The sequence below is a fragment of the Ambystoma mexicanum genome, chromosome 3p (genome assembly GCF_040938575.1).
Source record: "Ambystoma mexicanum isolate Mex_15411 chromosome 3p, UKY_AmexF1_1, whole genome shotgun sequence".
Taxonomy (NCBI): domain Eukaryota; kingdom Metazoa; phylum Chordata; class Amphibia; order Caudata; family Ambystomatidae; genus Ambystoma; species Ambystoma mexicanum.
The window spans coordinates 743781929-743807016 of record NC_090925.1 but is presented as its reverse complement, the minus strand read 5'-3'; the positions used below and the strand labels follow the sequence as shown (position 1 = coordinate 743807016).

The 25088-nt window shown below is 45.2% G+C and overlaps 1 protein-coding gene across 4 annotated transcripts in view; it reads left to right on the top strand.

The window, feature by feature from the left end:
• ITGAL (integrin subunit alpha L) overlaps positions 1 to 25088 on the top strand; it is a 1445000-nt gene that overhangs the window by 429174 nt on the left and 990738 nt on the right. The gene's annotated exons all lie outside the window — the stretch shown is intronic.

Sequence of the window (25088 nt, the reverse complement as noted above, 5' to 3'; positions counted from 1 at the left end):
CCTGATTAACAAGACAACCAGGAGAGGGTGGGAAAGGGATCACTTTGCGGGTGGGGGGCAGTATGTGATATTTTGGCATTTTAAATCCAACAGAAAAACGGCCAAAGAAAATCTGTCTTTTTTGTGTCTGTCTTTAAAATGCGGAAATATCACATAGAGCCATCACTATTGGTCGCCCTAACTGAGCTTGCCCTTGATAGGGCCTCAGTTAGTATTATCAGCCATACTTTATTCAAATCCTGAGGGATCTGCAAGATTTGGTGCCAGAGGAAAGTTAGCACCAAACTTCCCTGAAGTGGAACAGGTTTTTCTGCTTTCATGCCCCACTTCGTTTCTCTCTTTATATAAATGGGCTAGAAGAGCGATCTCAATCCGGGTCTGGATGTGCACAGAGCATCAGATTGTCTGTTTCCTTTGCTGTTATTTGCAAATGATGCAGTCCCCATAGAGCGCACCCCAAGGGCACTCCGGCAGCTTGTGTCCGCTTATGCGGAAGGCATGGATTTTAGGAAATTAAAAATCAATATATAAAAAAACGTGGCAATGTGGATTTGAGCCAGTAAAAAGGCCAAGACTAAACATATTAAAGTGATAGGTACTAAGCTAGGGGTAGTAAACAATCACATGACTCACCTGACCCATGAAATTACTGATGATGTTTTAAGTAAAAAGGTGGCACTGCAGGTGGCTAGGTTAAATGTTTTTACAGTATTTACATTATGTGAAGTGTATTGATACCTGACATTGATACCTGTTCTTCAGAGTGTACAGGACCCCGGAGGTGCAGGAGCACCATCCACTGCAGGAGCAGTGGCCAGCAGTCCTGCTGACTCTACCTTTGATTGAGGTAGGCACCTTGCCTAATCCCCAGACCCCTGTTTTTTTAAATCCCCAATTCGGAAACTGCCTTATGGAACACCACAATTCCTTATATTTAAGGTTAAAATCCTTTCAGGCTCCGATTTGAGCTACAAAGCCGTGTTTAGCCACTTTCACGGCCACCATTGGAACCCACGAGGGATTCCCGATCCAAGATGGCCGCAGGCACCCTCTCTGCCTCTTCTGCGACCACATGACATCAGCGCCTGTTTCGATTGGCCTGCCTTTGCTTTACCAGGCCAATCACGTGCCGGCAGGCGAGCGCCGGCCCTCTACCGAAGGACCCTCTACATAAGGATCCCTTCCTGTCTGGATCCTGTCCGGAGGCGTCCGAGTCCCGGGCCACGGACCCAGGCCCCACTTGGGTAAGCCTCCCCTGACTCTGCAGCCTGCCTCTCCTCCCAGATCATAACCTTGTCTACCCATGTCTCGTACCTGCGGTGTACCCTTTGGGTGCCCTTGCGCCTCATTGACATTGTCTTTGGACTTCGATACAATGTCGTTGCCTTGCTGTGGTATGTAATACTGAGCCGCACCAGGCTGCTCCACGTAGCGCATCGACCCCATAATGATTGATTATTTTGATAATACATATTCAATTCAGCATATCTGTGGTGTACATGCCTTTACCACGCTCTGTCTTTAGTCTGCACTGAGCCTGCTATTGTACATATCTCATCATACCATGTATGACCACTATTCTGATTGTCTCCCTCGCACATCGCCATCAACAACGCCTTCAGTTGCTTGTACTGTTGTCACTGCATCTAATACGGTTTCGGCATCTAGCAGGCTACAAGAATCCTCGTTGCCATACTGTTGTTATTAGTCTTTGCATATAGCCTGTTATTGCTATGAGGGCGCGACACTGAATTTAGCCTGTTACTTAATCTGTTATGCCCTACTGTTGCTAATTGGACTTCGCACTCAGCCCGCTATTGATATGTAGGTGTGATACTGCATTTAGCCTGTTTCTGATTCCTTTATGCCACAATGAAACAAATTAGACTCTTGCTTCCAGCCTATGATTGCTATGAGGGCAGGTTACTGCATCTAGCCTGTCATTGAATTCCTCTATGCCACATTTCTACTAACTAAACTTCGAATCTAGTCTGTTATTCTTAAGAGGGTGTGATACTGCATTTAGCCTACTACTGACTCATCTATTCCTCAAGGTTACCAGTATCGGTCATTGCCTCCTACCTTGGGGCCGAGTCACCATTCTGTACATCGATATTGCATGTTACCATAGCGCCTGTGTTACTGTAACTTGTACCTGACTTGCTCCAGCCTTCAAAGGCCAGTTATCATATTTAGTATGGACTGCGCATTTAGACTAGATTGAGCCTTTCTTGCCCTCCACTAACCCAGAAGTATGTCCTGTTCCATGGATTTCCTACCGCCCGCATATATTTCATTATTCTTACCATGTGCCCCGTATGCTATTAAATTTGGGCCTGCTATTGCTCTTACACTTGTCCCTCGCAGTTAGATTGCCCACCCTCTTATTACCTATCCTTTTCACCTACATTACTATACCTACTATCGCACCAGCATACCTTGCTCACTACCAGCCACTGCATTCACCTAGGTACATTATGGGTCGTCTCCTGCCATTGGCCAATGAGCACAATCAGAATGATCCCCCCACTAACCAGTACCTAAATGCCCCTGCTCTCTGGTTAGAACACTTCACCAAGAAACCTACACCTAATCAACCGTGTGCCACCTCTATGAGAAATAAGAGATTAGGATCCAGACTCTGTCATGCAAAGAAACGCTACTATGCCCACTAAACTCACCCTACCTAGTCTAAGCCCCCATTCCACACATACTATCCCCACTAGCAATAACCCTAAAACTGTAACCATAGCAGCCAAAGATACTCAAATCAAAGGCACACTCATTAATGCTAGATCGATCACAGCCCAGGCACTAGACATTGCTGATCTGATCACAACTCAAGAGCTTGACTTCATTGCCATATCGGAGACATGGTTACATGCAGCCTCCGGTCCCACTCTATCGCTTGCCATACCACCAGACTACAGCATTACGCACTGCGATCGCAACACCTCTCAATCTAGAGGGGGTGGAGTTGCCTTTATCCACAAAAATTTGCTTGGCATTAGAGTGGTACCCAATGTCAACTTGAAGTCGGCGGAGCTAATTTCAGTCAAACTAACTCTAACACCCAACCATATGGCGACCATACACCTTGTCTATAGGCCACCTGGCCCAGCTTCTTCCTTTGTGGATGACATCTCTACCTTACTACTCGACAAAACCAAAACCAATTCGCAAATCATTCTCCTAGGAGACCTCAATTTGGGATTATGTGACCCTAATGACCCTACTGCCACTGACTTGGCTAATACTCTAACTGACCTTGGACTTACTCAGCATATCCACATCAAAGGCAGGACACTTGATTGGCTAGCCGACTCTAATTGCAACATCAATGTTTTATCTAACTCACCGTGCCTTTGGTCTGACCACCATATCATCACCTTTACTATTGAATCTGCCACACGCCCCTCCTCCACGCTGGCTCCGGCCATCCCTACTAGAAACAAAAAAGATATAACTAAAGAGAAACTACTCCCTCTCTTACTCCCCTCGCTAAACAAGGTCACATACTCATGCTCCGATCCTACCACCCTTGCTGATACCTACAATCAAGCAATGCTCTCTGCCTTAAACTCTATTACCCCCATTAAACTGAGAAAGCCTAAACAATGCGCGCACCTTAACTCCTGGTTTACACCACAGCTAAGAGTGCTCCGCAAAATGAAACGCTGCCCGGAAAACCGTTGGAGAAGCCATCAATCAGATGCCCACAAGGATGGCATGATCTTAGCCACCCTTAATTATAAAGAAGCCATCTACCTTGCCAAAAAAGAGTTCTTCAATACTCGCATCATGAAAGCAGACTCGAATACCAGAGAACTATTCAAGATCCTAAACGAACTGGAATCTCCGGCCACTCCACCTGACACGTGTACCAAAGATAGCATCTGGTGCGCTAATATTCAGTCTGCCCTTCTGAATAAAATTGCCTCCCTCCAATCCAAAATCAAAGATAAAAAAAATAGATTGAAGCTGGATAACCGCCAGCCTTCTCCCATTATGACTCCTCTGCCAGTAGCACCCAATATCAAACCGTTTGCATTCTCTCCTCCCACCATTGCTGAAGTGGAAGGCATCATCAATAGAATTAAACCGTCTAATTGCCAAGGAGACTCCTGCCCTGCCTCCATCATCAAGGAATCGACCCATGAACTTGCTCCTTTCATAATGGCATTTATAAACTCCTCCTTCAAAACAGGTATTGTTCCAGACAATCTTAAGGACGCATGGGTGATCCCTCTGTTAAAAAAACCTTCATTAGACCCGAGAATACCGACAAATTACAGACCCATTACCACTGTCCCTTTCATGCTCAAAATTCTTGATCGCGCATCCTACCTGCAGATTCAAGATTACTTAGAACTCAACAACCGCCTGGGTCTAAGACAATCTGGTTTCCGTCCCAGGCACGGGACGGAAACCGCCCTGTTAGACTTGAAAACTCAAATCGAAGTCTTGAAAGATAAAGGGAAATTGGCCTTGCTTCTACTCCTTGACCTAGCTGCGGCCTTCGATCTGGTCAATCACAAAATCCTGTGTCAGCACCTCCGCTCCGCTGCCCACTTTTCTGACTCAGCCACTACATGGATCAGCTCCTTTCTTAGCAACAGACATATGAAGGTCTTTTCGCCTTCAACGGCTGCTGACCCAGCCCGCATCCAATGTGGGGTCCCACAAGGCTCGTGCGTGTCTCCCACACTTTATAATGTGTTCACCAAACCGCTCTTTGATGTTCTTGGTTATCTGGGTGTCTCTTACACTAATTATGCTGATGACACCCAGATACGTATCCCCATTACAGGTGATCACATTACAGATACCAAGGATCTGAACGAAATATACTTGGTAATCCAGGCTTGGATGGCCCAACATGAACTTTGTCTCAATGATTACAAGACGGAGCTCCTCATCCTAGGTTCCGATCAACGGCTTAATAAACTAGACCACCTGTACCAGTACTTTACCATCGATGGCAATGTCATTAAAGTGTCCAAGGATACCAAAACCTTGGGCTTCTATCTGGACTCTACCTTATCCCTGTCAAGACAAACCAATGCAGTTAGATCAGCGTCGGCATATACCTGCAAACTTATTGCGGCTTGCAGACCTTTTCTGACCACCCCTAACAGCATCATCCTTGCTAGAACGCTTGTCATGGCTAAGATCGACTATTGCAGTGCCCTCTACTTGGGGACCAGCCAGTCTAACCTGAACAAACTGCAAATTACTCAGAATAACGCCATCAGAGCGGCGTTAAATATCCCTAGAAACCAGCACATATCTGATGCAAGGACCAACTTGCAGTGGCTCCCTCTTAAACAAAGAATCAAGCTGAAAACACTTGCCCTCACTCATAAATGCCTGACTAACAAGGCCCCCCCATCCCTCCAACCGCCTCTCTATGCATACCTCATCTCGTCCCCAGAGAACTGCCCAGCTACACTGCCTATCCTTGCCAAGATTCAAACTCCAAAAAGCTGGGGGTTCAAGCTTCCCTGTTCTGGCCACTAAGCTATGCAACTTACTTCCATCCGATATTAGGACTGAGCCTTCCTTCAACTCCTTCAAATTAAAAACCAAATCGTGGCTTTACACCCAAATTTGAGAGAGCATCTGCCTATAGCGTTCACATTAGCTGCCTATTTCTATTTTAGCCTGCCTAATTATGTTTACATGATAACTACTCACTGTTATCACTGTTGTACCTTTCTGTAAACTACAAGTTCTACTGCTTTCTTGTACATGATGTAAATATATGTAAATAGGATGAACAAGTAATATGTATATGCTATGAAATTGATGGAAAATATGTAAACATGCTTACCAAATTTTTGCGCCCGGATGCCCCTGGGCCTGGCACGCATTACAGATAAATAAAATACAGATACAAATCACATTATTAAGGCTGACAAGAATTTGTGTACTGGGGCCCTTTAGGCAAAATTATTAACATCAAAACTTGAATATGCGGGAGACCATCTTTGTGTTTTTCTTGTGACTAGTCAGGGTATGGGAACATTTGAATTATATAACATCATCTCATGTAAGAATATTGGTCACCAAGTTGCGATTTTCTCAGTTGGATACCAGCAAATTGTTCAACCGCAAGAAATCCTTCTTCAAGGAGTCTAAAACTTGCTGAAAAAAGCATATGTTTGAAGTATCCACAGGAAGAGTGCTTTTACTATTTTCATCCTGATCATACACCAGAAGACTATGAGATATGCCTCAAATTGCCTCAGAAGATCCTAAATGATTTTCACAAGCAGCTCAAGTTCTACTGTAGTGAGGGAGTAGTGGTCTTTTCAAGAGATTAACCTGTAAGTACAATGACGACAGTTGGCCGTTCTGACAGGAAGGACTCATGCTCACCTAGAAGAAGATCTTGTTCTGAAGGAAGACATCACACTGAAAAATGGGTGTGTCAAGATATAACTGCCAAGCAGCATGAGAGGCATGAGAAGCCATGTAGAGAGAAGCCACATATAGTGGTCAAAATGCCTTTGAAACCACTTACTCCGGGTTGTAATGACCATGGGGAAGCTCGTCTGCACTCCTAAGCGGCCAGAGAAATATTCTGTGACGCCACTTCAAATTCACATTTATTCAGGGATGCTTCTGCAAAGCCAGCAAGTCAGTCCAAACACCAACAATTGACAGAGAAAACACATTCCTTGGGTTCCATGTCTGACTCATCATCAGTCAAGACTTCATCCGCTGACATTTGACTATTAACACAAGAATATCATGAGTGAGCAAAGCTCTTTCAACAGGTGAGGCCCCATCAACAAATAAGGATTCTGCGGAAGCTGAACACTAACTTTGATCAAACAACCATCAATGACAGCGACCTGTCTCCAACTCAAGGTTTATGAAGCATGCACATTCATAACTGTCTACAGTCTCCCTTCATATGCATCACCGGCCAAAGCTATTGGACAATCTTTGATTATTTCACACATCTCCCCATCAAAGGGATACCAGATGTGTCAGAGCAAATTAGGACCAAGACGCTTGCAGATTCTAAAGAAAACATTGCTGACTATCCATCTCCAGAGGAGTACAGCTCCTTTGATGAAGACAATCAATCTCTGTAAAGCAATTAGAGTTGTTGCAATCTTTACAAAAGTTAGTGGCCTTATATGGGAGTGCTCAAGCTCCAAGTGTTAGTAAGCTGACTGGTTCTTCTATGGCCAAATGAGTCAAACCCATACCTAAAGACCTGGGGAAAGACCTCCCTTCTGAAGATGAGGCAGGTCCTTTAATGCCTCTGAGCAGGCCGACAACCCTGCCGAAAGATTTACACACACTTTCCTTTTTAGCAACAGACTCTCGAGGTTTAGCTTGCCAGAGGCCATGGGGACTCCATCTCTGTGTGTTTATTGCACTCTCATGCATCCAAAGAGGTTTTAAGCAATATGTGCATCAGGTTTCCAATCATCTAGGGAGGCTGCAGCAAATTCAGGAAGTCAGTCCAAACACTGACAGTTGACAGTGACAGGGAAAACACCTTCCCTGGGTTATATGTCTGGATCATCAAATGTCAAGACCTGCACGCATTATTGTTTTGAGCAAGGATCTGGAGGATTAAGAGATCTAACAAGTGGATGAAGGCAACAACCGTAGCCAGATGGATGATGAAGGCCCTTGTAACTTGGACAATCCTTAAACTCTGGATTTGGGTGGAATCCCACAGGACATACATCATGAGTGAGACAAATATGTGGCTGTCAAGCAAGAAAAGACTCCTCTTGTGTCAATGGCATCACCCTGCCGATGATATTGCTTCTTTTCACCAAATGATCAGCAAATCATCTGGGTTGTTCAGCCTTAATGATCTAGAGTAGGAGAAGACAACCCAGATGTGCCAGCAACGAGGGAAACTGATGAGAGTCACTACGTCAATTCCTCTGATAGATAAGATCTGGGAGACAAGAAGGCTCTTCCTCTAGGCACCACCACTGGCTCTGGTTGGACCAGACAAAAGAAGTGGTGGATTCTGTTCCACTCTGCATCAGAGGTCAGCCCAAACCCTACAATTTTGTTACTGAGACTGTACAAAGGCAATCCTCGGAACTCTGCAGTGACATAATTCCTCCTGACATAGAAGGCAAAATAACTGATGCCATACGTGAAAACGTTTTGCCCGCCACATTGCTCATATTCCGAGCAGCTACTCTTGGGCTGTACCCACCAGTTAAGATAAGGAGATGTGGTATTAGATGGCGAGAAAGCAGATGCAGTTAGGAGAAATGTTTGCGAAGGTGAAAATGCCTCGAAACATGCTATTAACACAGCACTTGATGTTGCAATTTACAGATTTAGGAAACTAGCTAATGGGGTGGGCTTCCACTGCTAAACCTAAACGAAGGTGACAAGCATCTATCTCCAAGTCAAGGTAGGTTCCATATCTAGGATCCAATGACGAGTGCGGGTGCACATTTTGTGGCTGTTCAGGGGGATTCATTTGTATCGCTTCCTAGATGGTGTGTTGATTAGAGTCCCGTCCAAGACTACCCTGCTGAAAAATGCATAGACATTTGTCAGCACTTGCCAATGTGGGGTTTTCAATAAAACAAAGGAAGTCCATCCTGTCTGGGGTGTAAAGGATTCAATTTCTGGGGACATCACTCAACATTTCATTGTCATTGGTGTGTCTCCCTCCAGAGAGGATTGCTGCCATTCCCGAATGTTCCACGTTTTTCAGGACACTCCATGATTAAGACCATTCTATCGAAAATAATACTCGGTCTCCAGGCCTTTGGCGTTTGAGTAGAGCCTTTTCATTAAAAAATACAGATTCATATGTCCAGGCAAGGGGATCATTATCAGGGTCAGCAACACAAGTGTGTGAAGTCTCTTCACAGCTATTACATGCTGCCTATTAGTGGACTCCAGAAGGAAATCTTCTGTGAATGTCTTTTTGAAGTCTTATACCTCAATTTTCTTTGACTATGGACATCTTGAAGTCCAGATGAGTTCCCATTGCAATGCTTTTTAAGCGCACATGCTTTGGTTGGCCAGGAGAAGAAAGTGTGCCTAAATAGGTTTGGTTAGAACTGAAAGCAACTCTTTAGCCATGTAAGCCTTTCTCCCTATTCTCAGAGGGCATGTTGGTGTATGTTCACGCTGGAAATTACACAAAGATTTTATTATCGGAAAAAGCAAAGCGCCACAAGTTCTCACTTATAATTTCATATGACAATCCAGCTTTGGCATGGGCCTATTGTGAACTATAGCCTTCCATTTGCTGACTTGGAATTTAGCTGGGTTGAGCCCTAACATTAGATGACCATGATCCTATGTCTTTCATTAGGAGATAATGGTGTTGTCTACCTTTAGTGTACCTGGTTAATCCCTTGCCCAAAACCTGATGGACTTGCCTCTAATTTAAAGCCAGCAGTGAAAAACATTAGTGGTCAAAATTCGGTTGGCTTGTGTGTGGGTTTAATCTCGCTGAATTTCTAAACTGCAGAAATTACCATCGATTGCCCACACACAATGGTTGTTAGAATCCAAAATGCAACTCAGTTGTTCATGTTGTAGTATGTAACAAAAGGTTGTCCTAATAGATTTATTTTGGAGCTCAATCATGTGCACTTATTCTTTCTTTTCTTATTTGACACTTAATGTCTCCAAGTTACCAGTACTATTTGCAACAAAGAAATAAATAGAATATACTTTCAGCACTTATGTATTCATCAACTTATTTATCAGCATATATGTGAGCTGTGAGTGTTGGTCTTTCAATTCCCAACCTCTTACTTGTTTTGCTACTACTGTAGAATGATTACTTTTTATAGAATGTACAACATGCAGTGGTACATTTACACAACATAGATCATTTAGCATCTCATGCGTTTGCAAACGGGGTACTATAACCCGACATAACAAAGGAATACATTTCTGAAAACATTTATACATAACATAAACATTGTGTGTAACTCTGACAGTGCATACAACATCTAATAAAATCCTGCCTTTTCAGAGTTTTATGTATGGCCCACGTGCTCCAGGGGGTTTGGGCTCCTAGATGGTCTCTTGTGAGCGAGAACCAGGAGCTTGTGCGTAGATCTGTATAAGCATGTAGAATTTTATTAGATGTGTTATGTACTGTCAGAGTTATACACAATGTTTGTGTTATGTGTAAATGTTTTCAGAAATGTATTTCTATGTTATGTCGGGTTATATTTTCACAGACGCATTTTACTAAATAGCACAATCCCATAGGAGAATGCTCTGTGAATCAGGCCCTAAGAATTGGAGCTGGAGAAAACGGTATTTGATCATTAATGCATTTTTCATATTAGGTGACTTGATCAGTTTTAATAAACATATTGAGTTTTAATTGCAATTTTAAGAGGGGCTGTACTCGTGAAAAATGGTTTATTGTTTGTATGTGCTTTATGGATTTTTATCAGAATAAACATGATGTACCGTTAGCAGGGCGTTTTTAAAAAGTGATCAATAACTGCCGGTAAGATAGCTCAGCGGGTTGAGCGCTCGCTGCTGCGATCTGAGTGTGAGCTGCAGATCGCAGATTCGAATCCGGCAAGGCCAACTCAGCCTTTCATCCTTCCGAGGTCGATAAATGAGTACCAATTTCGGATGGGTGATATTGTATGTAAATATGTGCTCTGTACAGCGCATTGGATTGAGGCGCTATATAAATAACAGATCATTATCAATATAGAAGCACACTGACTGAATCATCATTTTCAATCCCCTTACAATTGCAAGTGGAACAATATTGTAGTTAAGAACAGTTTTCTGCAGTGGTGCTTCCCTCAAATAGACATATTTATTATAACACAGAAAACAATATGTCAGCTATATGCACATTAGATGGGGAAAGGTCGGATTTACATAAAAGATGCTTTGCTCCTAAAATCGTGAGGCAATTCACTCTAGGCCTTTCCTTCAATGCCTGTGTTTCAAAATGTTCCTCAGAGCTTGTGACAAAGAAAGAATTCTGCAATAATCCTAATTGCCCCAAACTGGCACGCCTGTTTTAGTACAGCAATCTGAATAATTTACCTGAATCTTTTCCAATGAAGTCCTTCACTTTCAAGGGAAAGGATTGATTTTGCATCCCTGCTCACCACTGGCCAGAGAGTTTGGTTCCTGAGGTCCTCATCTGTGCTAACTAATTGTTAATGTTGGTCATTACCGATTACTGCAATCCAGAGTACTGAGCATTCAGGCCTAGGGCTATTCCTGCCTGTGGCCAATCAGACCCCCAAAACCAACAAAACTCATCCTGTACTCCAACTGCACTACCCATGTAGGCTCCAAGGCTAGCGCAACCCCTATGTGCTCCTTCAAGTCCCAAACCCACCTCGTCATACTCCTGCCTGCTGATCCCCATCCTTTGACCAATACTACTCCTTCTTCTCACTGTGTTTTTCCATCTATCCCCTAAAATATCGTTCTCAATAATCACTTTGACTGTCATCTCCTTAAACTCTTTGGGATAGTTTGCAATAAAATATGAATCCCTCATTTATTCCACCACAGCCCTGACAGCCCTTCATGCTGAGTTTGCTTCATACTCTCTCTACCCTTATCTCATCAAAAAAGGTGGTGGTGGTTGCCTCATGATCAGCCAGGACACACCAATCCCCCCCTTTCGTTTGAGCACATCTACATCCAATTCTTTGCCCACACCCCTCTTATATCCTCCTCATCTACCACCCACCTGGCACCTTCTTCCCTGATTTTGATCTGTCACTCAAAATGCTCCCGGCTGATGTTAATTTACTCATATTAGGTGACCTTAACCTGCCCAGTATGATCCATGTCCATTAACTACAGCTTGACTCCCTGATCACTCCCTAGTCAACCTCATTCCCACCCATACCGGAAAGTAACTCCTTGGATCTCATAATTTCACCAGCTTCTCTGCCTTTCAAGGGAATTTTGCCATATCAGAACCGCTGAAAGTATCAGCCTCTAATGAAGAGATTGTTGAGCTCTCTACAAAGGCGTTGTTTATGTGATCTAGAAAGTAGATTGAAATATTTATTAGTCAATATTTATTAGTGCAGCCACTGTCAGTCTGTGGTGAAGTTCCTCTAGCCTTTCAGGAGTGCGCCTTTGAGTCCCCACCCCCCTCAGCATTGTGATGTCAAGCGGCCTGCAACTAGCATCAGCCACCCTCGTGCCAGGCAATTTCCATACTTACTGTCCGAAGCTCTGCTTTGAATAATGACATTGATTAAAGAAACAGATGCTGACAACAAACCCCATTCCACTGCACTTCCCAACAGGTTGGCGAGTGGGAGAAGGTAATAAGGTCAGTGTAGAGAGCTGCTAGTGTAGCAAAGTCATTAGGGGAGATCCAGGTTTCTCTTTTCCTCTCCTCCACCTGTCTACTCCCTCTCTTCCTCTGGCCCTTCTGTGGCCACCTCTCCTCCCCCTCCTCTGCCTTTCCCCTGTTCTCCCCAGACAAGGTTTCTAGACAAGTCTGATCTATGAAAGTATCGTCAAAACAGGTTCTCCCCTGTTCCTCTAAAACCATCAAGGACCACATTGACACCCTGGCTCCTGCTTTGGCTAACTTCTGCAACCACTCCTTCGCCACTGGAGTCTTCCTTCCCCCCTGAAGCACTCCCTTGTGCACCCTCTTCTTAAGAAACCCTCAGCCGACCCCTGCTGCCCTGCTAACTACCGCCCAATTTCCATCACTCCTTTAGAAGGGCAAACTCCTGGGAAAGCTGGCCATCTCCCAGCTTAATCGTCACACTGAAATGGTTGGTTGTCTCCATGACCATCCGTGAAGACCTGCTCTCCAACCTTGACTCCAATACCCCCTGCGTCTTCATCTTACTTGATCTGTCTTCTGCCTTTTACGGTCAACCATGCCATCCTGCTCAACCGTTTCTGTAATAACTTGGGTATCACCGATCAGGCCCTGGCTTAGCTGACCTCTTTGCTCTCCGATCGACCCTCCCAGGTCCAACTTTGGTCCTTCCTCTCCTCTATCTCTATCTCTACCTGTGGTGTTTCCCAGGGGTCTGACCTCTCTCCCTGGCTATTCAACCAATACCTGGCACTTCTGGGCCACTGCATTGCTGCTCTCTGCCCCACCTTTCAGTGCTATGAGGTCGACATTCAGCTAATTTTCATGCTCCCTTCCGCCACGTCTTCTCCTTCTCTTATCTCTGACTGTCTGTCCGCTATCCAGGAGTGGTGTGCCGCCAACGATCTCTCCCTTAATGCCAGTAAAACTGAGATTCTCCTCATCGGCACACCTGCTCCCTCCTTTCCTGTTGCTCCCTGGCTGACCTCTCTTGTCTCTTGGCCCTCTTCCTTCTCCCACCTGTGAGGCTAAAAACCTCAGGGTCAGCTTCGAATCCACTCTCTCCTTCTCTCCTCACATCTCTGACGTCTCTAAGAAGTCACACTACCACCTGCACCTCCTCACAGGCATTCTTCCTTTCCTCCCCTTCTGCCAGAAACTCACTGTCTCCAGAGCTCTGGCACTCCCTAGGCTGGATTTCTGGAACAGCCTCTTTCTAAATCTGCCTGCTTCTACTCTCCGCCCTCACCCAGAACAGGACTGCAAGACATGTCCTTGGCCTCAAGCCCAGTGATCGTATCTCTCCAGGACTGAAATCACTGCACTGGCTCCCAGTGGCTGCAAGGATTAAGTTCAAACCCCTCTGCATTGGCCACAAGGCCTTCTGGGTCCTGGGGTCTCAATACCTCCAACTCTCTCTTCCTAAATATCTTCCTTCTCGAGCTCTTTGCTCATCCGCCTCCATCTCCCTCAGTGTCAGTCGATTCTCCAAGCAACGAGTTGGTGGTAGATCTCTTTCCTTGGCTGGGGCCTCCCTCTGGAACAGCCTCCCTGCCTCCCTGAAACTTGAGGAGAGCCATCTCCTGTTCCAGAAGCACCTCAAGACCTTCCCCTTTGCTTCTGATTTCTCTCCTCCTCTCCCCTGCTGAACTCCTGACTGAAACTGCACTGGTCACCTGGCTACCCTCTGATCGTGGGTCCATGTCCCCTTCCCCACCAGCTGCACACCTGCACTGCCTCCTGGGCAACCCCTGCCCTTGGGGGCTGTTTCTGTGTCTTTAAGATCCCACAGCTATTGACACTTGATGTCTGCACTTACCCTGCACTTGCCACAAGCTGGCCACACTTTTACCTATTGTTTTATTTCTTTTATTTATTCTTTACTGTTGATCCTATGTATTGCACTGCCCCGTCCCCCTTGCCCCTGCACTTTCCCTTTCATCCCTCCTCTGCACTTGGGCGATCTCAATGTCACCTGGCCTAGTAAGATCGTTGTCTTTGTCTTCCCTCGGTTCCCCCTCCCTTGCCTCGTTGCGCCTTGAAACACTTGTGTATAGGCGCGTTATAAATATCACATCATCAAGAAATAAAAGTTTAGGCAGATGATTTTCAAAGTAGGCAGTTTTGTAAGAAAACTTGTTGTAAATTGATTGTGCATTCTAGAGGCTAAGTGAAGAAGTGATAGTTGGTGGGGGATAGGTGCAGATGTGCGGTAGGTGAGGGGGATAGATGAGGTTGGACATCCTAGGAGAATGAGAGCCTTAGGTTTAAGAGATGTCAGAGCAGGGGGAAGAGGAGGGAGATGGGTGGGCTGGAGAGTGAGGTAGAAGTTAGAATGTGTTGTGGCTGAAGGCTACGAGAGAAGGGGAGGAGAAGGGTGAGTGCACGGATGAAAGGAGTGGAAGTCAAGGTGCATGATGGAGGGTAAACAAAGTATGCAAGTGAAGAAAGTGGAGGAAAGGTGCAGCCCAAGGTGTAGGGGTAGGTGAGCAAGCAAAAAATCATGTCTTAAATCTACTAGACTGGTGTCACCAAGCACCATTGTAAGTCTAGGTAGTCATGCCAGGGGAGCAAAAGATTTATCATAGGCAGTAACTTTGGCAACCCAACTGAGACCTCGATTAGCAGATTTCACAATGTTTTTACTGGCTGGGAAGTGACTTGCCTTAGAGATTCTGAACACAAAATTTGACTCAGGAAATCGTCTGTGCTTGTCAGGTGCAATACTCGAAAGGAAAAGGTGAAGTGAAGAACATTCTGCAAGAAAGTGTGAAGCAGGCTGTAAGGTCTACAGGAGTATGGATGAGAGGGTGGGCCTGTGCAACCCGGCTGACGGTGGCATGGAAGCTGCTGAGGGTGAGTGGCAGGCCCACTGTGATAGTTTGACGAGCAACCCGTTGGACGATGTGGAAAACGGTGGAGCTGAAGAGGGAGAATGGTGGGGCCGCAGAGCACACCGACACAACATCCAGCCTGCAGGTACAGGAACGCTTGCAGCCAGTGAGCGCAGCCTGGACGCCTGCATGAACGTGGAGAGTAACACCTATACAGCAAGCGGTGCATGGAAAGAAGCCCTGCCAGTAATCGCGGCCCTGCTGTCACGTCATTCAGTAACAATGAAAGACATACCCACAGTGTCCCGTTCACCGAACAGTGAGTCCAGTCAGCAACCAGTTCATGAGGCATTATGGTCATCTTTGTTGCAGGAAGGCGGGGGCGGGATTGGGGGGTTTATCTGGACTTCCAAGCATGGCAGCTCCTGAGTGGTTAATGACACTCCAGCCCCCATATAAGGCTGACACTAAGGAAGGACTAATGAGTTTTTCTCCGCTCTGTTTCAGAACAGACCGGACTGCGAGGAGAACGCTGCTGAACACCGCTGGGCTTACGAGGACTAGGACCAGAGTTCATCCCTACTCCTTGAAAGGCTGCAGACCTAGGCTGCACTAGACTTCTTAAAGTCTAGAAGGACAATTTCAATGGACTATTCCTGAAACAATCTGTTTTTTTGGGGTTTATTCTCTTTCAAGTCAATACAGACTACATTTTTGTTCAGGCACCAGAGCTGTCCAGCGTCTTCTTACACAGGCATTTCAAGGAACTTGAAGCATCAGAATGAGTGACTTCTGTGGTTTTGGTGCACCAGGACTCGAGTGTTTCTGTGTTGAATTGTGTAGCTTGAATGCCTACATGGTGATTGTTGTACACCCTTTTCCCAACATAACACAGATGTTGAGCATTGTGGGTGGAGTGAAATGTAAATCTACATTAGACCTGCACTGTGCTCATCATCATGTGTCTCTACATGAAGATTCGCAGAAACTCACCAACTTCATCACACTGGATTGCAGGTTTCGATTCTGTCTCATGCTTCTTGGCCTAATTTAACCAAAGATGTGTCAAAGTTGGTGTGCTTTCAATAAGACACCCTGATCAACACAGATACTAGAGAAAAGTACAAAGAAATTCTTAGCAGGGTTTTGACAACCTTCCAGAGCTGTGAGTTGACATGAGAAGTATAAAATGTTACGTTTGAAGTTGGATTATTTGGGTCACACTATCTCTGTGGTACGGGAACATCCTAATAGTAATCTCCAACAGGCCATTTAGGGAGCACCAATGCCTAGCAATAAGGAACATTGGATGTCATTTTTAATGCTATGTAAAAACTGCATAAAGTTTGTCAAGGGCTTTGTTGGAGTGATGATGCCTCTTTTCTTTCTAATGAGAAAGGAGTGAAATGTTCCCATGGGGAAGAACAAGAAAGGAGCTGTAATGAATTGAAAGAATACATCTTAAGTGCACCACCACCACACCCCTTTGATCTGCTTAGTGTTAGTATACTCATCCTAGATGCCAGCTGCTATGGGCTAGGAGCGATCTTTTCACAAAGACATGGGTCAAGGGCATATAATATTGCCTTTGCATCAAGAGTACTCATACAAGCCACATGTAATCAATCTGTCATAAAGAAGGAGGCTTCAGTACATGTTTGGGCAAGAGATGTTTCTGAAATGTGGGAGGGGAGTTTGAAATAAGATTGAATGACAAACCCATTTGAGTATATTGAGCAGGCTAAACTCAGAAAAGCTCTCACTCAAGTTAGTACCTCTTGTGTCACCCCTGCAAAGGGATGTGTTTGAGCATATTCCCAGGAGAAATAACGTAGTGTCAGGGTCAAGGGGGATGTGGACCCCTCTCAACATGGGGAAAGAGGCCTATAAGGGTGCTTCCCAGAGCCAATCCAGATCCATATGTAGGGTTAGGGAGAGCCCCTTTCTCTGCCTCCACTGCATGTGTCTGACTGAAATTGCAAAGTACCACATTTGCTTGGCCCATAGCTGCTGTACAACATGCTGGCTCGTGTTTTCTCTATTGCCCCGCAGGACCCGGTAAGACCAGGATTCCTTACGGCAGAGACCTGATCAGAAAGCTCACCAGTGAGAGATGCCACAACGACCAGGCAGAAATCCGGAAAAAATGTCCAGAGAGCAAAACGGTGTTGCTTACAAAATGTATCAATTTTTATTAACCATGATACCAAAATTTACAAAGTAGTCAATTAATGACACAATACTTTAAAGACCATATTATTACATAACACAACAGCATGGGTAAACATAACACATGGCTAAAATTAGTCCACCATCAAAAGCATTCATAGTGCAGCATTCAAACCATACAACATTCAAAGTGACATTCATCCAAACAACAATAGGTAAAAATGACAATTGATTCACAATCGGGAGTGAGTACAATCCCCACATCCCGTCTAGTTATTAACATACAATGGAAATAATTAAAACAATCTATCGTAAGGGTGGATCGAGGAGTGAAATGTTGTGTAGATCACATCCCCGGAAGGCAGCCAGCAGAACGTTGTGCAACGAATACCGGAAATCCAGATGCTGCAGCAACAAAGAATGTGACCTCTAAAACTGACTTTGTTTGTAGCAGCCCACAATTGCAGAACTCCAGCGGACCCGCTTTTGGAAAGGGGGTGAGGCTTAAGGGTTGCTTTTTGCTTTCAGATGTCTGTATCCGAGCCCCTGGGTGAGAGGAAGACAGCTATTGGCCCAGGGAGCCCACTGAGATGTAGAGTCAATGGAAAGGGAACGGGAGGATAAAGGAGCGTTAAGTAGGTCAAGGCAGTGTTTGCTTTTTGGGTGAGGTTAATGGGGAGAAAAGGGACCAAGATACAAGATAGAGGAAGGACAGTGCAGCAGAGCATGGAAGAGAATTACTGGGAGTGTGTGCAAGGTGAGATATTGGTTGCTGAGAGAAAGTGGTGCTTAGGTGTGAGAGCGCATGTATTCTATGCTAAGTGACGAGAGTAACAGCTCAAGTGTAAGAGTGCAGGATGTATGTGAGAGTGAGTGAACCAGGTGAATAAGAGAGTGAAACAAGACTGTCTGTTAGGGAAGGAGGGGTGGAGTGCAGGTAGGTAGGTAACACATTTGTAGACTGAAGTTCTTGCCTCGGATGAGGCATCGAGGCGCTACGACATCAGAAAAACCACTGCCTTCCAAGCTAACATGATCATTAAATTAGAAACAGCAACGTCTTGAGGTGATGTCTGAACTCGGATGGGCAAAAGTAAATAGGGAGGCCATTCCATACTCCAAGTGCCAGATAGCTGAAGGCTTGGCCTCCCCAATGCTGTTATTTGGGATTAAGGACTTTCAACAAGTTGGCAGAAGCAGATCTTTACTGTCTTCAAGGGGTGTATCGCACCAACTGATCACTAATGAAAACCGGACATGTTAGTTGATAGAAGTGGGAAGAGTGGAAATTAGTAAAGTGTAGTTGGAGTGGCATGTAGCAAGAGGAGAGAGTGGTGGAGGTTAGTGAGAGTGTACAGTATTGGGAAGATAGAGAAGTAAGAAAACAGAGACGTTGAGGGTAGTGAGAGGTATGAGGAATGGCCAACTCGCAAGGGTGTAGAAGCCCTGGCTTTTTTGATTTTGATTAATTACTACAATTATACGGGTTATTCCATCTCAGAAAGGGAAATCTGCATAAGCTGCATTCCAAATGCATTGTGTACACTTGTGTACTGCTTAATCAGTACCCTGATCTCCAGCTCCTGCTCGCCAGTGGCACAGAGCAAGTTCAAGGGGTCACACATGCCCTTTGACCGCTGCAGTGACAGCCAAGCCTCTGCAGTGCAGAGGCTGCATGTAAGATATGCACCTCTGTTGAAGAATCTACATAACTATTGGAATGCTATCCTGGGGGCACATTAAACTTTAAATATAAGCCATTCCCGAGTTTTAGGTATGGTGTCTAACATCTCATAATTATCGAAGCCACATCAATTTGATTTCACAAATGTATCAGCCCTATGAGCTCAGCTCAGCTGTGAACGGGTTCTCTGTATTCCACCAGGCATGCTGTCACTGCTGCTCAAAGTAAGCCTGTAGCCCGGTGGGTTGCTTCTGATCGTTTGTGTGGGCAGACAACACTGTCTCCTATGAGACAGCCACTCCTCAGGAAGCTGTCCTGGGAATATGAATCAAAGGGCACACACTTTACAAATGTACCAGCCTCATGCCAGAGTGCTGCCTATCAAAAGGGCCTTTGATGCTATTGACAAGGGAAGGGGGAGGCATTAGTGTAGGCAGAGAGAGCTCAGACCAGCTGGAGGAAGGTTCCACCGTCTTGTTTTCTCTCTTTACCTTCTTTACCTCCCTTCCTGTCCCCTCCACTTCCTTTAACACAAAGCACTTTGGAGTTGAAGTCCAAAGGCAAAGCCACTTCTTCCAAGAACATGCATTAGACCTTTAAAGCTGTCTTGGTTTTCTCCAATAACCTGTAGACATTTGCCTTTAAAAGAAGGGATATCCCACTCATTCTGAGGAATCATCTCCTGACTTCAACCCTTGAAGAAGCTCTTTCCCTTAACCATCCTCCGGGTGAATTGGTGGTAACTTGTTGCTCGAGCAAGACCTTCAAATCTGCCAGCCTATTACCTCACTTTAATGAAAGACCCAGGAGGTAAATTCCAGCCTCCCGCATATTGGGGAGCCCAAGGTAAAGTAACACTCTTATCCTTGAGACAATGGAGTGAGACGCACGGCCACGTTTCCTGTACTTTCGCCATTGACCTGTTGCGAGCTGTGGTTCGAGCGCATTGGACACCGTTCGAACTATAAAAACTACCTGTAGCTGCCTTTGGCACTCACAGACGCTCGAGCCGCAGTACTGCCCGGTCAAACAAGTTTGCCACTGAACCCCAACAGCTAAACGCGTTGTTGCCTCGGCTCAAACAAAGAAGCATTGCCTGAACCACTGTTCAAACCAACAGCTTCTTCATCACCAATCCCATCAACGATCAAACTGGCCCTGTTGTTTTCTTCAAACCACATCCTTCGAGCCCAGCATCAAACCGACTTGCCTGCTCATCCCCTCATCAAAAAGCAGATGGCTGCGAACTCTCATTGTGGTTAACAACAAATGAACAGGTTATCATGCCTTGTTCTTCCGAGAGAGGGGCGCCTGCTACCTTTGTTGAATTCTTTGAAGGAACTTGGGGTTGGTCACCCTAGGTTACCTGGGGGCAACCAGACGTGGACTCCCTGCTCACTGTGCTTAGAGAGGCTCAGCTTCACCTCACTGATGGTGCCCAACAAGGCTGAAACATGTGTATGGGGTTGCTGGTGGTACTCTTGTTCAGAGAGGAATTGCCATAGCATTTCGGTGCTGGACTGCCCACGTGGGCGGGACAAAGACTGATATGCAAATGCTAATTTCCCATCTGTGAAAGGTACATCGAGCAAAAAGCAGATGGCTGCGAACTCTCATTGTGGTTAACAACCACTGAACAGGTTATCATGCCTTGTTCTTCCGAGAGAGGGGCGCCTGCTACCTTTGTTGAATTCTTCCCCTCATCAGCTCGTCTGCTGTCGAACTGCAACCATCGAACCAAAACAGGTTACAGTAATGATGTGCATTACTGAAGTATTGCTTCAAACCGCAGCCTTCTTCAGTTTGACCCTGCTTCGATATCTGCTTGCAACTGGACTGCCGCAACTGCCACACTTTGAACCGAATTGAACTAACGAACAGTGCTGAGATGCCTGGTTCACTGTTATCGATCCGCCAAGACACCGCAAAGGTATTATTGCCTGATAACTGCCCCCTTGGTCCATTTCGGGCACTAGAGACTGGCTAGGTCACTTCAATCCCCTTTTGCACTTCAAGAGCATATGCTTTTTAAATATTATGGTTTATGTTGCCCTTTCGCCCCTGTCTCATTAACTAGAGTGCTGCATCTTTCTATCTTGAATATGCTGTGTTCTTTCTACAGTGGTGGGTTTGTGTAGTGTTTTCTATTTTGGTATTATTATATATAGTGTGTTTAATTAAGGTTTATATTTTGTATAGATCCTTGATTGGACATTCCTTTATTCTGTACTGTTATACTTCGCTGTTTGTGTAAAATGTGAGGAAATGAGGGGGAATGCCTTACAGTAGCCCATAAAGACCGGCGAGGGTTAGGTTGGTTTTCAATAGGGAAAGGAGGATACCATGTCTCACCTGTGGGTACCCTGTTCCCAATCCCCAAGGACCCTCCACCCAGGTGATCCTGCCTCACTTCTCCATCCCCAGGATCAAGGTCGGTCAGAATCCAAGAGCAATGGCCTTTCCCATGCCACCTGAGAAGAGTATCCAGAAGGAGTAGGAGTGAGACTACCCTCAGGTTTCTCACATACCATTCCCCAGTTCATCTGCAGTGAGCGGAGCATCCAGCATTTCAACCTGTTCCCATTCCAAGCAGGGCAGCAATTATTGCTACAGGGCATCCTGCATGTCCGCTACACTGCCCTCAGCCCCAACACTGTAGAACCGCTGATAAAACCTTCTAAAGACAGAGTTTAATTTGCTTTGCTCCTTCCATTCGTCCCTATACTCGTCTTTAATGGAGCTGATGGTCACCCATCTCTCTTCTGCGGGGCACAGCCACGCCAGCACCCTCCCAGGTTCGTCCTCACTTTCGTGAAGTTTCTCTGTACATTTGGCATAGTCATATTTCCCCCAATCGCTCCCATTCCATGATACATGATTGCCGCAGCTCGATGAGCTGTTTCTCTTGCCCGTCTGTAGGTTTCGCCCATCCATCAGCTCCTTAATCTTAGTCTCTTTGTCAGAGATTCTGCGTATTAGATCTCTGTGTGTGCCCCCCTTCACTTCCCCCCTCATCACCACCATGGAGGATTCCCACAGAGTTCCTGCACTATCCACACTTCCTGAGTTTAGCGCAAAGAGTACCTCAATTCTATCCCCCACATCGGCTTTATATGAAACATCTAGCTGTGCTTCCACTCTCAGTCACCACGTCACGATTGGTGGCCTACCTGTGGTATTCTGCCATGTGACCGTCAGGGGAACATGATCAGAAAGCACTCCAGCTTTGTATCCTGCCACGATGAATTCGCTCGAAGACTGAGCACCTGTAAAGATGTGCATGTATGCACCCCATGAGGGCTGGAGAAATTAGATTACCCTCTCCTGGCCCTGTTCAGTCACCTCCAAATGTCTATTAATCCCAAGTCCTCCAGCAGGGTACCTAGTGTCTTTGCTGGGGGTACTGTCCTGCTGTGTTTACTATCCGACCTATCCACCTGGGGCCCAGTGTACAATTAAACCCCCTTCCATATCCACAAGGCCCCCCGGTGCGGTGCCAATCTGAGGTACAAGGACTTGGAAAAGGAGATAGCATCATGGTTGTTCCAGAAACCCTTTGCACAATGGTCATCCTGTAAGCCAGTTCAGACCGATCCACTATAGACTACCGACCGTGAGCCTATATACGCAGTCAAGACGCCTCTGCCCCGCCTCACCAACTACTCGCATACCAGCCTTCCTTCAAGGCTTGTCCAAACAGTTGCGTCTCCACTTAATGCAAAATTCCTTGGCTTCCTCTCAACCACGTAAGTGGCCTGGTCAGCACAAGCACTCAATCCTTGCACGACGGCGACCTAACCTCTAGCATAGGTAGAACACTTATATTCTTGAGTAGAGCACGATTCTGATTGACAAAGTTACTGTATTCACTGTAGTATATGTATGTATTACTAAGTTACAACTCATTCTTTGATTTAATTGTCTTATATATACGACCACGTCAAAATGACTATACTAGTATTTGAGCTTTTACTCATACACCACTGGATTCGGATTACATCATTGTTGTCTTTTACGTCACCAGTGCCATATTCATCTGCATATCTCTGCCTTAAATTTACACTATCACATGGTGTTCTCTGTACAGATGGTACACCTACCCTAATGTGTGCAGCTCTCCTCAATTCGCTATTGCATAGTATCATACTCTCAGACTAGATGGCCACCTTTGCACTTTTTTGTTCTGCAAGGCTTTAATGAACCTATTGTGATACTGACTTGCTCCATTGCCTATATTTGCTCCAGTGCCTATTGTGATACTGATTTGCTTTATTGCTTATGTTGATACTTATTGGACCCATTGCCTATATCTGCTCCAGTGCCTATTGTGATACTGACTTGCTCCATTGCCTATATTTGCTCCAGTGCCTATTGTGATACTGATTTGCACCATTGCCTATTGTGATACTGATTTGCTCCATTGCCTATATTTGCTCCAGTGCCTATTGTGATACTGATTTGCTCCACTGCCTATTGTGATACTGACTTGCTCCATTGCCTATATTAGCTCCAGGGACTATTGTGATACCGATTTGCTCCATTGCCTATTGTGATACTGTTTTGCTGACACCATTAATAGCTGCTGTTTGCCACTAATTGTCAAATTCAAACCAATCTGCTTATCATATGATCTGTAACCACTCACCATTTGTCTTACCAATTTTGTCTAACAGTGCTGTGATTTCAACACCACTGCCCACTACTAGCATTATGCACACTTTCACTATTCTGCTGTTAAAATTACTGTATGCCTCATTGGCTGTAAGTTCACAAGTGAATGTACCAGCCTTAAACAACCATGTCCATCATAGGTCTACTTTTACTAGTATGGACATCAAACCCTTTATAGTAATCACACTTCCCATACTTTACATCCAGTCCAAAGGCGACCATCTCCCTCTAATCATTCAGTGCCCGAGCGCCTCACCATCTTTGAACCTCACTACTCAGCCAAGACACGTTAACAGTATGGGCTCTAAGCATGTGTCAGCTACTAGCCTAAAGACTCATGACCCTATTAGTCAAAACAATCGTCCATGCTCTCCTTCAGTCAGAAATTCTAGACTTTGAGCAAGATTAACTAAATTACATGAACTACCAACTAATTCCTGCATTAAATTAAACCACTCCTTCAGGGGTAACAACAACAACATTAAAACATACGACAGGGTTAAAAAACCTGACCTACCTTCTTATCCAGGCGCACTTATCAATACTTACCAGGATAAATCGCCTATCGTAAGTAATGACTCTAACCATCCTCAGATTGAAACATGTCAAAATAAACTGCATGCAGAGACTGATGTCACTAACCCCACGCTTATCAAAGGCGCCTTAATCAACGTTAGATCTTTAGTGGCGCACCCGACAGAAATAGCGGACCTAATCGCAGCTGAGAACATCGACTTCCTTGCTGTAACAGAGACATGGCTTCACAATGCGACCGGCCCTGCCCTCCTTCTATCAATACCTGATAATTACGAAATCGTGAGAGCAGACAGAACTGACTCTAGAGGCGGAGGCATTGCTCTCATTGCCAAATCCTACCTAGCTATGAGAATAGCGCCTTCTCCTGCTGTTAGTTCTTGTGAGCTACTCACAGCTAAATTACCAATTTCCAAATCTGGCACCTTAACAATATACTTATTATGCAGACCACCAGGACCGGTTGGGTCATTCTCTCTGAGAATACTAAACTGACCTCTCAAATTCTCCTGCAAGGAGATTTCAATTTAGGATTTAAGATCCCAATGACCATCATGCCCTAGCTATCTCCAATGTTCTAACAGAACTGGGGCTTACCCAAAAAATGACCCAGGCCACCCACAACAAAGGGAGAACTCTTGATTGGGTAGCGGATCAACATCTATTACATCAATCGCACCCCAAACCTGGACAGATCATTCCTTGCTTCCATTTACCTTGTCAGCTATACCTCTAATTTCAAGATCAATATTAATGCACCACCTCTCCCTACGAGGAACAAAAAGAACATTACAGCAGATAAGCTCATTCCACTTATCATGCCTACTTCTAAACTCACTGCCAAACTCTACCAGTAAAGATAACTTAGTAGATGCTTATAACGTCA